The sequence below is a fragment of the Pan paniscus genome, chromosome 5 (genome assembly GCF_029289425.2).
Source record: "Pan paniscus chromosome 5, NHGRI_mPanPan1-v2.0_pri, whole genome shotgun sequence".
In the NCBI taxonomy this organism is placed as follows: Eukaryota; Metazoa; Chordata; class Mammalia; order Primates; family Hominidae; genus Pan; species Pan paniscus.
Genome location: NC_073254.2, coordinates 96,138,767 through 96,151,081, shown reverse-complemented (window position 1 = coordinate 96,151,081; position 12,315 = coordinate 96,138,767). Strand labels below are relative to the sequence as shown.

At 36.3% G+C, this 12,315-nt stretch overlaps 1 non-coding gene across 1 annotated transcript; it reads right to left on the bottom strand.

Annotated features, from left to right (window-relative positions):
* Positions 1-2,690: 2,690 nt before the first annotated feature.
* LOC112440196 (U6 spliceosomal RNA) lies at positions 2,691-2,797 on the bottom strand. The gene has a single exon (XR_003028382.1). It is a non-coding gene; the product is annotated as a U6 spliceosomal RNA (small nuclear RNA).
* Between the last annotated feature and the right edge of the window lie 9,518 nt (positions 2,798-12,315).

The following is a 12,315-nucleotide window of genomic DNA, read 5'->3' as shown; positions in this document are numbered from 1 at the left end:
AAACCAACCTCATATCCCAGGAATAAAGCCTATTTGATCATCGTAGGTTAACTTTTTGATGTGCTGCCAGGTTTGGTTTGCTAGTACTTTGTTGATAATTTTTGCATCTATCTTCATCAGGGATATTTGCTGTCATTTTCTTTTTTTGTTGTGTCACTTCCAGGTTTTAGTATCAGAATGATGCTGGCTTCATAGAATGAGTTAGGGAGGAGTCCTTTCTCTTCAATTTTTTGGAATAGTTTTAGTAGGATTGGTACCAGCTCTTCTTTATATGTCTAATAGAATTTAACTGTGAATCTGTCTGGTTGATGGGCTTTGTCTGTTTGAAAAATTACTATTACTGATTAAATTTGGGAACTCATTATTGGTCTGTTTAGGGTTTTGATTTCTTCCTGGTTCGATCTTGGAAGACTGTATGTTTCCAGGAATTTATTCATAATCTTCTAGGTTTTCTAGTTTGTGTGCATAGACGTGTTTGTAATAGATGGGTTTTCTTTTTTGTATTTCTGTGGGGTTGGGGGTAGTGTTCCCTTTGTCATTTCTGATTGGGTTTATATTGATCTTCTCTTTTTTTCCTTTATCAGTCCATCCAGCAGCCTATTAATTTTAGTTCGTCTTTCACAGAACCAACTTTTGGTTTCATTGATTTTCTTGTATGGTTTTTCTCATCTCCATTTCATTCAGTTCAGCTCTGATTTTGGTTATTTCTTGTCTTCTGCTAGCTGTAGGATTGGTTTGCTCTTGTTTATCTATTTCCTCTAGGTATGTTAATTTGAGCTCTTTCCAACTTTTTGATGTGGGTGTTTAGCACTATAAACGTTCCTCTTAATACTGCTTTAGCCATGACTCGGAGATTCTGGTATGTTGTATCTTTGTTTTCATTAGTTTCAAAGAATCTCTTAATTTCTGCCTGTATTAGGCAATTTTCATGCTGATGATAAAGACATACCCAAGACTGGGCAATTTACAAAAAAAGAGGTTTAATTGGACTTACAGTTCCATGTGGCTGGGGAAGTCTCACAATCATGGCAAAAGGCAAGGAGGACCAAGTGCCATCTTATATGGATTGCAGCAGGCAAAGAGAGAATGAGGAAGATGCAAAAGTGGAAATCCTGATAAAACTTATTCACTACTATGAGAGCAGTATGGGGAGGAAACCGCCCCCATGATTCAATTATCTCCCACAAGGTCCCTCCCACAACACATAGGAATTATGGGGGTAAAATTCATGAAGAGATTTAGGTAGGGACAGAGATCCAAACCGTATCACCATCTTAATCTCATTGTTTACCCAAATGTCATTCAGGAGCAGATCATTTGACTTCTTTGTAATTATATGGCTTTGACAGATCTTCTTGGTATTGGTTTCCATTTTTATTGTGCTGCAATCTAAGAGTGTGGTGGCTATGATTTTGGTTTTTTGCATTTGATGAGAGTTGTTTTATGGCTGACTGTGTGGTCAATTTTAGTGTATGTGCCATGTGCAGATGAGAAGAATGTATATTCTCCTGTTGAGTGGACAGTTCTGTAGATTTCTATTAGGCCTATTTGCTCAAGTGTCAAGTTTAGATCTTAAATATCTTTGTGACTTTTTTACCTTATGATCTGTCTAATACTTTCAGTGGGGTACCAAAGGCTCTCACTGTTATTGTTGTTCATCTAAGTTTCTTTGTAGTTCTCTAAGAACTTGTTTTATCAGTCTGGGTGCTCTAGTGTTGGGAATATATATTTAGGATAATGAAGGCTTCTTGTTGAATTGAACCTTTATCATTAAGTAATATCCTTATTTGTTCTTTTTTATCCATGTTGGTTTAAAGTCTGTTTCATCTGAAATAAAAATAGCAAGTCCTGCTTTTTTCTGTTTTCCATTTGCTTGATAAATCTTTCTCTATCCTTTTACTTTGAGCCTAAAGTTTTCATTGCTTGTGAGATGGGTCTCTCTTGTAGACAGCGTATGTTTGGGTCTTGCTTCTTTGTCCAACTTGCCACTCTGAGACTTTTAAGTGAGGGCTTTTAGCCCATTTACATTCAAGTTTAATATTGATACATGTGAATTAGATCCTATCATCATGTTGTTAGCTGGTTGCTATATAGACTTGATTGTGTAGTTGCTTTATACTGTCAATGGTCTACGTGCCTAAGTGTGTTTTTGTGGTGTCTGGTAATGGTCTTTCATTTTCATGTTTAGCATTCCCTTAAGGACCTCATGTAAGGCAGGTCAGGCCCAATGGTAACAAATTCCCTTAGCATTTGCTTGCCTGAAAGAATTTTATCCTCCTTTGATTATGACATTTAGATGGTTGAATATAAAATTTTTGTTTTTAATTTCTTTTCTTTAAGTATACTAATTATAGGCCTCAATCTCTTCTGGCTTGTAGGATTTCTGCTGAAAGCTCTACTGTTAGCCTGATGAGGTTCCCTTTGCTGGTGACCTTCCCTTCTGTCTAGCTGCCTTTAATATTTTTTCTTTATTGCAGACCTTGGAGAATCTGATAACTATGTGCTTTGGGGATTGTTGCATTGTATAATATCTTGTAGGGGTTTTCTAAATTCTCTGAATTTTAATATCAACCTCTCTGGCAAGATTGGGGAAAATTTCATGGACTATATCTTCAAATATGTTTTCCACATTGCTTGCTCTCTCTTACTCTTTCAGGGATGCCAGTGAGTCATAGGTTTTGTCTCTATGTAAAAATATGGAACTCTTTATGAGTTTCCATGTCATTCTTATACAAGGGCCATTTTAATCCACTCTGTATCATTCCAATTTTATTATATGTATTGCCAAAGTAAGCACCACTTATAACTGTTTTTGCAAACTCTTTACATTTCCATAAAGTGTCTTCCACCATGCTCAACAACTTTCCTCTACAGTACGTTCTCACACCTGATTGGATGCTGGCAAAATAGAAATTGTTCTGTGGGAGCTTTGCCATAGGTTAGAGCAGAATATGAGGATCAGTGCACACTTTGGACTACACGTCTTAAAGAGATGATGTTTCTCTCACCATTGGTAAATAGGAAAGCAAAGAGCAAGCTCTCCTGCTTTATTTATCAAATGACAGGAAGAGCAGTTAAAAAGGTATAAGGACCAAAGAGAATATTCACCCTGGCCCTCTGAAGGTTCACTGAAAAATGAGCTCACAAAAATTAGATTTATGGGAGAAAAGGCATACGAATTTATTTAACATGTAACATGGGAGCCTTCAGAATAAAGACCCAACCCCTCCAGTGGGGTACAGAAACTTATATATCACCTCAAGGTTACAGAAAGATGGGGGTGTAAGCACTTCAATAACTGCTCAAAGGAGCTCTAAATCTTGAAGCAAATCCTTGAAATATACCAAAAAAGAACTTCCTTAAAGCATAAATCTCACAGGATCTACAAAACAATAGCACAATTAAAAAAAGATATTCAGGCAACAACTAGCACAATGAATAGAATAGTACCTCACATCTCAATGCTAACATTGAATGCAAGTGGCTTAATGCTCCTCTTAAATGATACAGCATGGAAGAATGGATAAGAATTCACCAACCAAGTATCTGCTGTCTTCAAGAGATTCACCTAACACATGAGGACTCACACAAACTTAAGGTAAAGAGGTGGAAAAGATATACCATGTGAATGGACGCCAAAAGCGAGTGAGAGTAACTATTCTTATATCAGACAAAACAGACTTTAAAGCAACAAGAGTTAAAAAAGACAAAGAGAAACATTATATAATGGCAAAAGGACTAGTCCAACAGGAAAATATCCATCCTAAATATACATGCACCTAACAAACACTGGAGCTCCCAAATTTATAAAAACAATTGCTACTAGACCTAAGAAATGAGATACATAGCAACACAATAATACTGGGGACTTCAGTACTCCACTAGCACTACACAGGTCATCAAGAGAGAAAGTCAACAAAGAAACAATGTACATAAACTACACCCTAGAACAAATGGTCTTAACAGATATTTACAGAACATTCTACCCAACAACTGCAGAATACACATTCTATTATTCAGCATATGAAACATTCTCCAAGATAGACCATATGACAGGACACAAAACAAGTCTCAATAAATCTAAGAAAATTGAAATTTATATCAACTCTCTCAGATCACAGTGGAATAAAATTAGAAATCAACTCCAAAAGGAAGCCTTATAACCATGCAAATACATGAAAATTAAATAACTTCTCCTGAATGATCATTAGGTCAACAATGAAATCAAGATGGAAATTTAAAAATCTTTGAACTGAATGACAGTAGTGACATAACCTATCAAAACCTCGGGGATACAGCAAAAGTGGTGCTAAGAAGAAAGTTCATAGCATTGAATGCCTACTTCAAAAAGTTTGAAAGAACACAAACAGACAATCTAAGGTCACACATCAAGGTACAACAGAAGCAAGAACAAACCAAACCCAAACTCAACAAAAGAAAAGAAATAATAAAGATCAGAGCAGAACTAAATGAAATTGAAACAAAATGAAAATACAAAAGATAAGTGAAACAAAAAGCAGTTCTTTGAAAAGATAAACAAAATTGATAGACCACTGGCAAAGTTAACCAAGAAAAAAAGGAGAGAATATCCAAATAAGCTCAATTAGGAATGAAACAAGAGATATTGCAACCAATACCACAGAAATACAAAAATTTATTCAAGGCCACTATGAACACCTTTACATACACAAACTAGAAAACTTAGAAAATATGGTCAAATTTTTGAAAATGTACAACCCTCCTAGATTAAACCAGGAAGAAATAGAAACTCTGAACAGACCAATAATAAGTGGCAAGATTGAAATGGTAATTAAAAAGTTACCAAAAAAAAAAAAAATTCCAAGACCAGACAGATTCATGTCTGAATTTTATCAGACATTCAAGGAAGAATTGGTATCAATCCCATTGACACTATTCCAAAGAATAGATAATAAGGAAATTTTCCCTAAATCATTCTATGAAGCTAGTATCACCTTTATTCCAAAACCAGGAAAGGACATAACAAAAAAAGAAAACTACAGACCAATATCCCTGATAAACATAGATGCAAAAATCCTCAGCAAAATACTAGCTAACCGAATCCAACAGCATATCAGAAAGATAATCCAACATGAGCAAGTGGGTTCATACCAGGGATGCAGGGATGTTTAACATATGCAAGTCAATAAATATGACACACCACATAAACAGAATTAGAAACAAAAATCACATAATAATCCCAACAGGTGCAGAAAAGGGGTTTGACAAATCTAGGATCCCTTTATAATTAAAACCCTTAGCAAAATTGGCATAGAAGTGACATACCTTAAGGTAATAAAAGCCATCTATGACAAACCCATAGCTAACATTATACTGAATGGAGGAAACATGAAAGCATTCTGCCTGAATATTGGAACAAGACAAGGATGCCCACTTTCACCACTTTCTATTCAACATAGTACTGGAAGTCCTAGTCAGAGCAATCAGACAAAAGAAAAAAATAAAGGGCATCTGAATCAGTAAGGAGGAAGTCAAACAGTCATTCACCGATGATATAATCATATTCCTAGAAATCATGTAATCATCACTAATGATCAGGGAAATGCAAATCAAAAACCACAAAAACCTTAAAGACTCATCCAAAAAGCTCTTATATCTGATAAATGAAAATTTAGTAAAATTTCAGGATACAAAATCTACGTACACAAACAAGTAGCAATGCTATACATCAACAGCAACCAAGCTGAGAATCAAATCAAGAACTCAATCCCTTTCACAACAGCTGCAAAAAAGAAAAAAACCTTAGGAATATTTCTAGCCAAGGAGGTGAAAGACCTCTAGACAGAAAACTGCAAAACACTGCTAAAGAAATTATAGATGACACAAAGAAATGGAAACACATTCCATGTCCATGGATGAGTAGAATCAATTTGGTGAAAATGACCATACTGCCAAACACAATGTACAAATTCAATGTAATTCCCATTAAAATACCACCATCATTCTTCACAGAACTAGACAAAACAATCCTAAAATTAACATAGAACCAAAAAAGAGCCCACACAGCCAAAGCAATACTAAGCAAAAAGAACAAATCCAAAGGCATCACATTACCCAACTTCAAACTATACTATAAGGCTGCAGTCACCAAAACAGCAAACTCAATGTAATTCCAATCAAAATACCACCATCATTCTTCACAGAACTAGACAAAACAATCCTAAAATTAACATAAAACCAAAAAAGAGCCCACATAGCCAAAGCAAGACTAAGCAAAAAGAACAAATCCAAAGGCATCACATTACCCAAATTCAAACTATACTATAAGGCTGCAGTCACCAAAACAGCATGGTACTGATATTAAAATAGGCATGTAGACCAATGGAACAGAAGAGAGAACCAAGAAAGAAAGCCAATTACTTAACAGCGAATTGATCTTCGACAAAGCAAACAAAAACCAAAGCGGGGAAAGGACACCCTATTCAACAAATAGTCCTGGGATAAATGGCAAGCCCGATGTAGAAGACTGAAACTGGATCCTCATCTCTCACCTTACACAAAAATCAACTCAAGATGGATCAAAGACTTAAATCTAAGACTTGAACCCATAAAAACCCTAGAAGATAACATCAGAAAAACTCTTTTGGACATTGGCTTTAGGCAAAGACTTTATGACCAAGAACCCAAAGGCAAATGCAACAGAAACACAAAGATAAATAAACGGGACTTAATTAAACTAAAAGGCTTTTGCACAGCAAAAGAAATAATCAGCAGATGAAACAGACAACCCACAAAGTGGGAGAAAATATTTGCAAACTATGCATCCAACAAAGGCCTAATAGTCAGAATCTACAAGGAACTCAAACAAATCAGCAAGCAAAAAACAAACAATCCCACCAAAAAGTGGCATAAGGACATGAGTAGACAATTCTCAAAAGAAGATATACAAATGGCCAACAAACATATGAAAATATGCTCAACATCACTAATGATCAGGGAAATGCAAATCAAAACCACAATGCAACACCATCTTTCTCCTGCAAGAATGGCCATAATAAAAAATAATAATAATAATAATAGATGTTTGTGTGGATGTAGTGAAAAGGGAACACTTTCACACTGCTGGTGGGAATGTAAACTAGTACAATGACTATGGAAAACAGAATGGAAATTCCTTAAAGAACTAAAAGTAGATCTATCATTTGCTCCAGCAATCCCACTACTGGGTATCTACCCAGAGAACTCATCATATGAAAAACATGCTTGCACATGCATGTTTATTTATAGCAGCATGATTCGCAATTGCAAAAGTATGGAACCATCCCAAGTGCTCATCAACTGACTGGGTTAAAAAATGTGTTATATGTATACACCATGGAATAATACTCCGCCATAAAAAGGAAAGAAATAACGGCATTCACAGCAACCTGGATGGAATTGGAGGCCATTATTCTAAGTGAAGTAATTCAGGAATAGAAAAATAAATATTGGATGTTCTCACTCATAAGTGGGAGCCAAGCTGTGAGGACACAAAGGCATAAGAATGATACGTAGAGTTTGGGGACTTGGGGGAAAGGGTGGGAGGAAGGTGAGAGATGAAAGACTACACATTGGGTACAGTGTACACTTCTCAGGTATGCCAAAATCACAGAAATCACCACTAAAGAACTTATCCATATAACCAAATACCACCTATTTCCCCAAAAAACCAATTGAAATAAAAAATAAAAATAAAGAAAAAATGAAGAAGAAAATAAAAATAAAGAAATGAAGAAACAAAAAAAAAGAAAGAATGGGGGCTTGGACTCTGACAAAATAGGTTATGGGAAGGGCAAGAAGGGGAAGTCTCTCAAGAGGAAACAAATGATTACTAGGAGAATTCAATGGGCTTGAAGAACACACAATGGTCTAGGACAATGTTTGGCCCACAGAGCAGACAATGGTTCGTCTAGGTTTGTTGATAGACTAGTCTTCCTTCCTGCAATATGGGTTTAGTTCATGAAAAGTCAGGCAAGGGACCAGAAGTAATTGTTTACTACTTTAATGGATCCAGACTTTTGCCAGATAAGGGAACTTCAGAGGATCCTATGCTTTGTGGGAGACAGAGTGGGTGAAGAGATGGATGTAGTAAGACGGACCCTGGGACTCTTTTTTTTAGTTCAGCATTTACAAAGTGTCATATTTTGGGGTATTAGTTTTGACCCCTACAAAGGTATAAAACTCAGGATTTTTATAGGCCAGAGACACTTCCTGATGACTCTGGTTTCCTGATCTAAAAGTCCTAATGGGGAACTGATCATGGAGAATTATTCTGCAAGGAACTCAAAAAATGTATATATAACATGCTAGATTTGAATTGGGGTTTTAAGAGCTTCGGAGTCCTCTCTCTTCTCATGTATGTTCAGCACGCATCAAATAAAGCAATTAAATGAGTTAACTCAAGGCCGAAGACTAGTCTGACTGATATCTAAAGACTTTGGAGGCCTATTTTAAGCAGGAAAAATGGTGCTTGGGCAGAGAAGTGCTTGACAGCCTGCAGAGGAGGGGGAAAGCAGAAACCCATCAGAGTCTTATTATTAAGGCCAAGCATTCAATGTTGCTTTAAAAAAATTGGGGCTTTGGTGATATTATTCTCCCTATCTATCTGTTCTCACTTCCTAAATAACCTTATCCAATCCCAAGCTTCAAAAATGACATCTATATCTCTGACCCTGGCCTGCAGTCAACCTCAGACTTGTTTATCCAACTGCCTGTACAACAACACAACTTGGTTGTCTAATGGGAATCGCAAAACATAACTATCTTCTGCCTGAAGATGTGATACCCTGCAAAGCATAATAAATATTTGTTGGATGAAGGAACAAGCCAATGTTAGATAGTAATAGCCAGAGAAAACAATGTGCAGCCTGAGTGGCATTCAAGGAGTCTTTGAAAAAAGAGGAAGACCTCTGCATCTGCAGAAACCAGGAGGAGCTAATATTGCTTAGGAAAGCCTGACTCCTGGATGGGACACCTTGGCCAGGGTCCAGGTACATATGGGCCTAACGAAAGCAGAAGTATCTAAAACTGCTTAAGTCTGAATCTGTGATGATACATGTGACCTTACCTTGGCTTCAGAATCCCAGTGAATAATGCATCCAGGATGTAGGATTATGAGTATATAGGCATTACCTGTGGTGCAGAGGTAACTCAGGGGTAAGATACCCATTCATTCTATTATCAGAGCAGAACCAGGACTGCTTTGTAAGAGAAGCCCTGACTTTTCTTTTTCTGGAGGCAGCTTTTTTTAATCAGGTGTATATCCTCATTAGGTGCTTCACTTTTCATAAAAGAAAGTTAACCTATTCCCAAGTCAGCCAATAGTTGTTGCACATGGGTTGTTTTTATTCAATAACACAAATATCTGTACTCTCCTTACCTGTCAAGAAGTATAACCAGATTTTCTTCTGCCCAATGCCCATGATATGATCATTTGTGAAAATGACACACAGGGTTGCCTGAAGAATTTTCCATCCATCCTTCTTAGAAAGAAGTCATTCTTGCAAGACTCTGCTGAGCCAGATCACTGAAGAACCAGGCCATATGATTGTTTCATTTCATATCAGCAATTACTCACTTGCCCTTGGGCATTTTATCTTTAACATTTATTGGAAAACGTTATGAGGGAGAGCTCTAAGGTACTCCACATCTTATTAGCTATGCAAATATTGTTGATAAAGACTATGTTGTGACAACCCATTGAAGAAGTCTCTCTGGACTCAGCTCCAAAAACATTCCAGTCTCCCCTGATCTGCTGTCTTGTTTTCTCATGGACAGCATGAGTCATGTAACTGATCATAGTTTCCTTTTGGAGGGTCTGTTGTAATGTTTAGAAATGAATTTTTCAACCACTCTACATGAGTTTGGGGTATTAACTTTATTGCAGGTTAATCTGCCCTTGTCTTAATTTTGTTAATCTTTTATCTTTTCACTTATTTGTATAAAACAGTAAATACAAAACTTACCTATATATATTTTTTATTTGAAAATTATTTCATATCTAAAATAATGATTTATATTTCATTCATCCAAATGCTACTTGTAAACAATTATTTGTTAATTTACCAAGGCCAGATGTCAACTATAATAATTTATTTTGTTAGACCTGAGAACTACATCCTTTCTTCCTTTCAATTCATAGATAATAGTGTTTTCATTTAATAAGTAACTGGATTTCATAAGTCTTAGGCTATTAAGTGGCTTATTTTATTCACTAAATACTTGTTGAACCCCAACTCTGTGTTAGGCAGTGTTCTGAGTATTGATGTATACAAAATAAGCGAGGTTACTACTCTTATGTAGCATATATTCTGTGGGATGGAGTTAGGGGTAAATTAATAATAAACAAGCAAATGCATAAACAGGATAATTTCCAATCAGAGACCAAACTTTTAAAACAATACACTGGGTTGTGTGGTGATAATTGGAGCGCGTGGTTTCAGACTGGGTTGTCAAGGAAGTCCTCTTTGGAGGTGACAGATGATGAGGAGAGAGTCACATAAATATCTTTAAGAGACAAGAGCTCTGGACAGAAAGAAAAATAAGTAGGATGTCCCTAATGTGAGGAATAGTTTGATGTATTGAAAAAAGTAAAAAAAAAAACATAATTAGCAAAAGAGAAAGTAGTGTAAGATAAGTCAGGATGTTGACAGAGGCCGTATTAGATAGAGATAAGCAGTGTGTAAAGAATTCAAAGTTATGTGGAAGAAGTCACTGTATGGCCACTTTAAATTGCATAATGGGAAAATAACTTTCTAAAGAGGTGACATCTAAACTGAGACTACAGAGATGCTGAGCTGGTGGAAAAATCTTCAGGCTACTGAAGAGTCAAGCAAGAAAAGGACAGAGAAGTGGCCACTGGATTTGACAAGTTCAGGTTGTTCATGATCCTGACAATCAAACCATATTCAATGGATTGTTAAGAGAAGAAGCCTGATTAGAATAAGTTAAAGAGAAATAAAATATATGCCATATTTTGGGATTAAGAAGACTCAAAAAATATTTCAATTCTAATTTTGTCCACAAATTTAACAAAATTTAGTGAAAATGTCTTCAGGGTTTTCATGATCTTGACATAATATTGCTAAAATGAATATGGAAATACAAAGTACTAGAAATTTCTACAAATACTTTGAAGAAAGTACTGGGAGATATGGTCTATCAGATATCAAAAATTATTATAAAACTACAGTAAATAAGAGAATTATACAAGTGAAGTCTTAAACCCATGAAACAACATAGAGATCCAGGAAACACATATTTTTGTGCATATAAATATACAAAATATATATTTGTGCATATAAAATACACATGGCTTTACAAAGCAGTGGAGAAATGGTGGCCTACTCATTCATAATGCTAAGACAAATGGACAAAAGATATGAACAGGTGATTTGAAAGAAAGAAAAACTCATGGCCAATAAACATATGAAAATCTGTTCTATATGCCTAGATATCAGAGTGAGGTTTGGCCGTGTCCCCACCCAAATCTCATATTGAATTGTAGTTCCCATAATTCCCACATGTCATGAGAGGGACCTGGTGGGAAGTGGTTGGATCATGGTTGTGGGGGGAGGTGAGGGTGGTTTCCTTCATGCTGTCCTCATGATAATGAGTGAGTTTTCATGAGATCTGATGGTTTTATAAGCATCTGGCATTTCCCTGCTGGCACTTCTCTCTCCTGCTGCCTTGTGAAGAAGAAAGTGTTTGCTTCCCATTCCACCATGATTATAAGTTTCCTGAGGCCTCCCCAGCCATATGGAAGTGTGAATCAATTAAATCTCTTTTCCTTATGAATTCTCAGTCTCAGGTATTTCTTCAAAGCAGCATGAGAACAGAGTAATATAGCAAATTGGTACCAGGAGTTGGGTACTGCTATAGGAATACCTGAAAATGTGGAAGCAACTTTGGAACTGGGTAACATGCAGAGGTTGGAACAGTTTGGAGGGCTCAGAAGAAGACTGGAAGATGTGGGAAGGTTTGGGACTTCCCAGAGACTTTTAAATGTCTTTGACCAAAATGCTGATAGTGATATGAACAATGAAGTCCAGGCTGAGGTGGTCTCAAATGAAGATGAGAAACTTTTTAGAAACTGGAGTATAGGTCACATTTGCTATGTTTTAGTAAAGAGACTGGAGGTTTTTTGCCCTTGACCTAGAGATCTGTGGAAATTTGAACTTGAGAGAAATGATTTAGGGTATGTAGCAGAAAAAAATTTCTAAGCAGCAAAGCATTCAAGAGAGGACACAGCATAAAATTTGGGAAAATTTGCAGCCTGGAAAATGCAGTAAAAAAGAA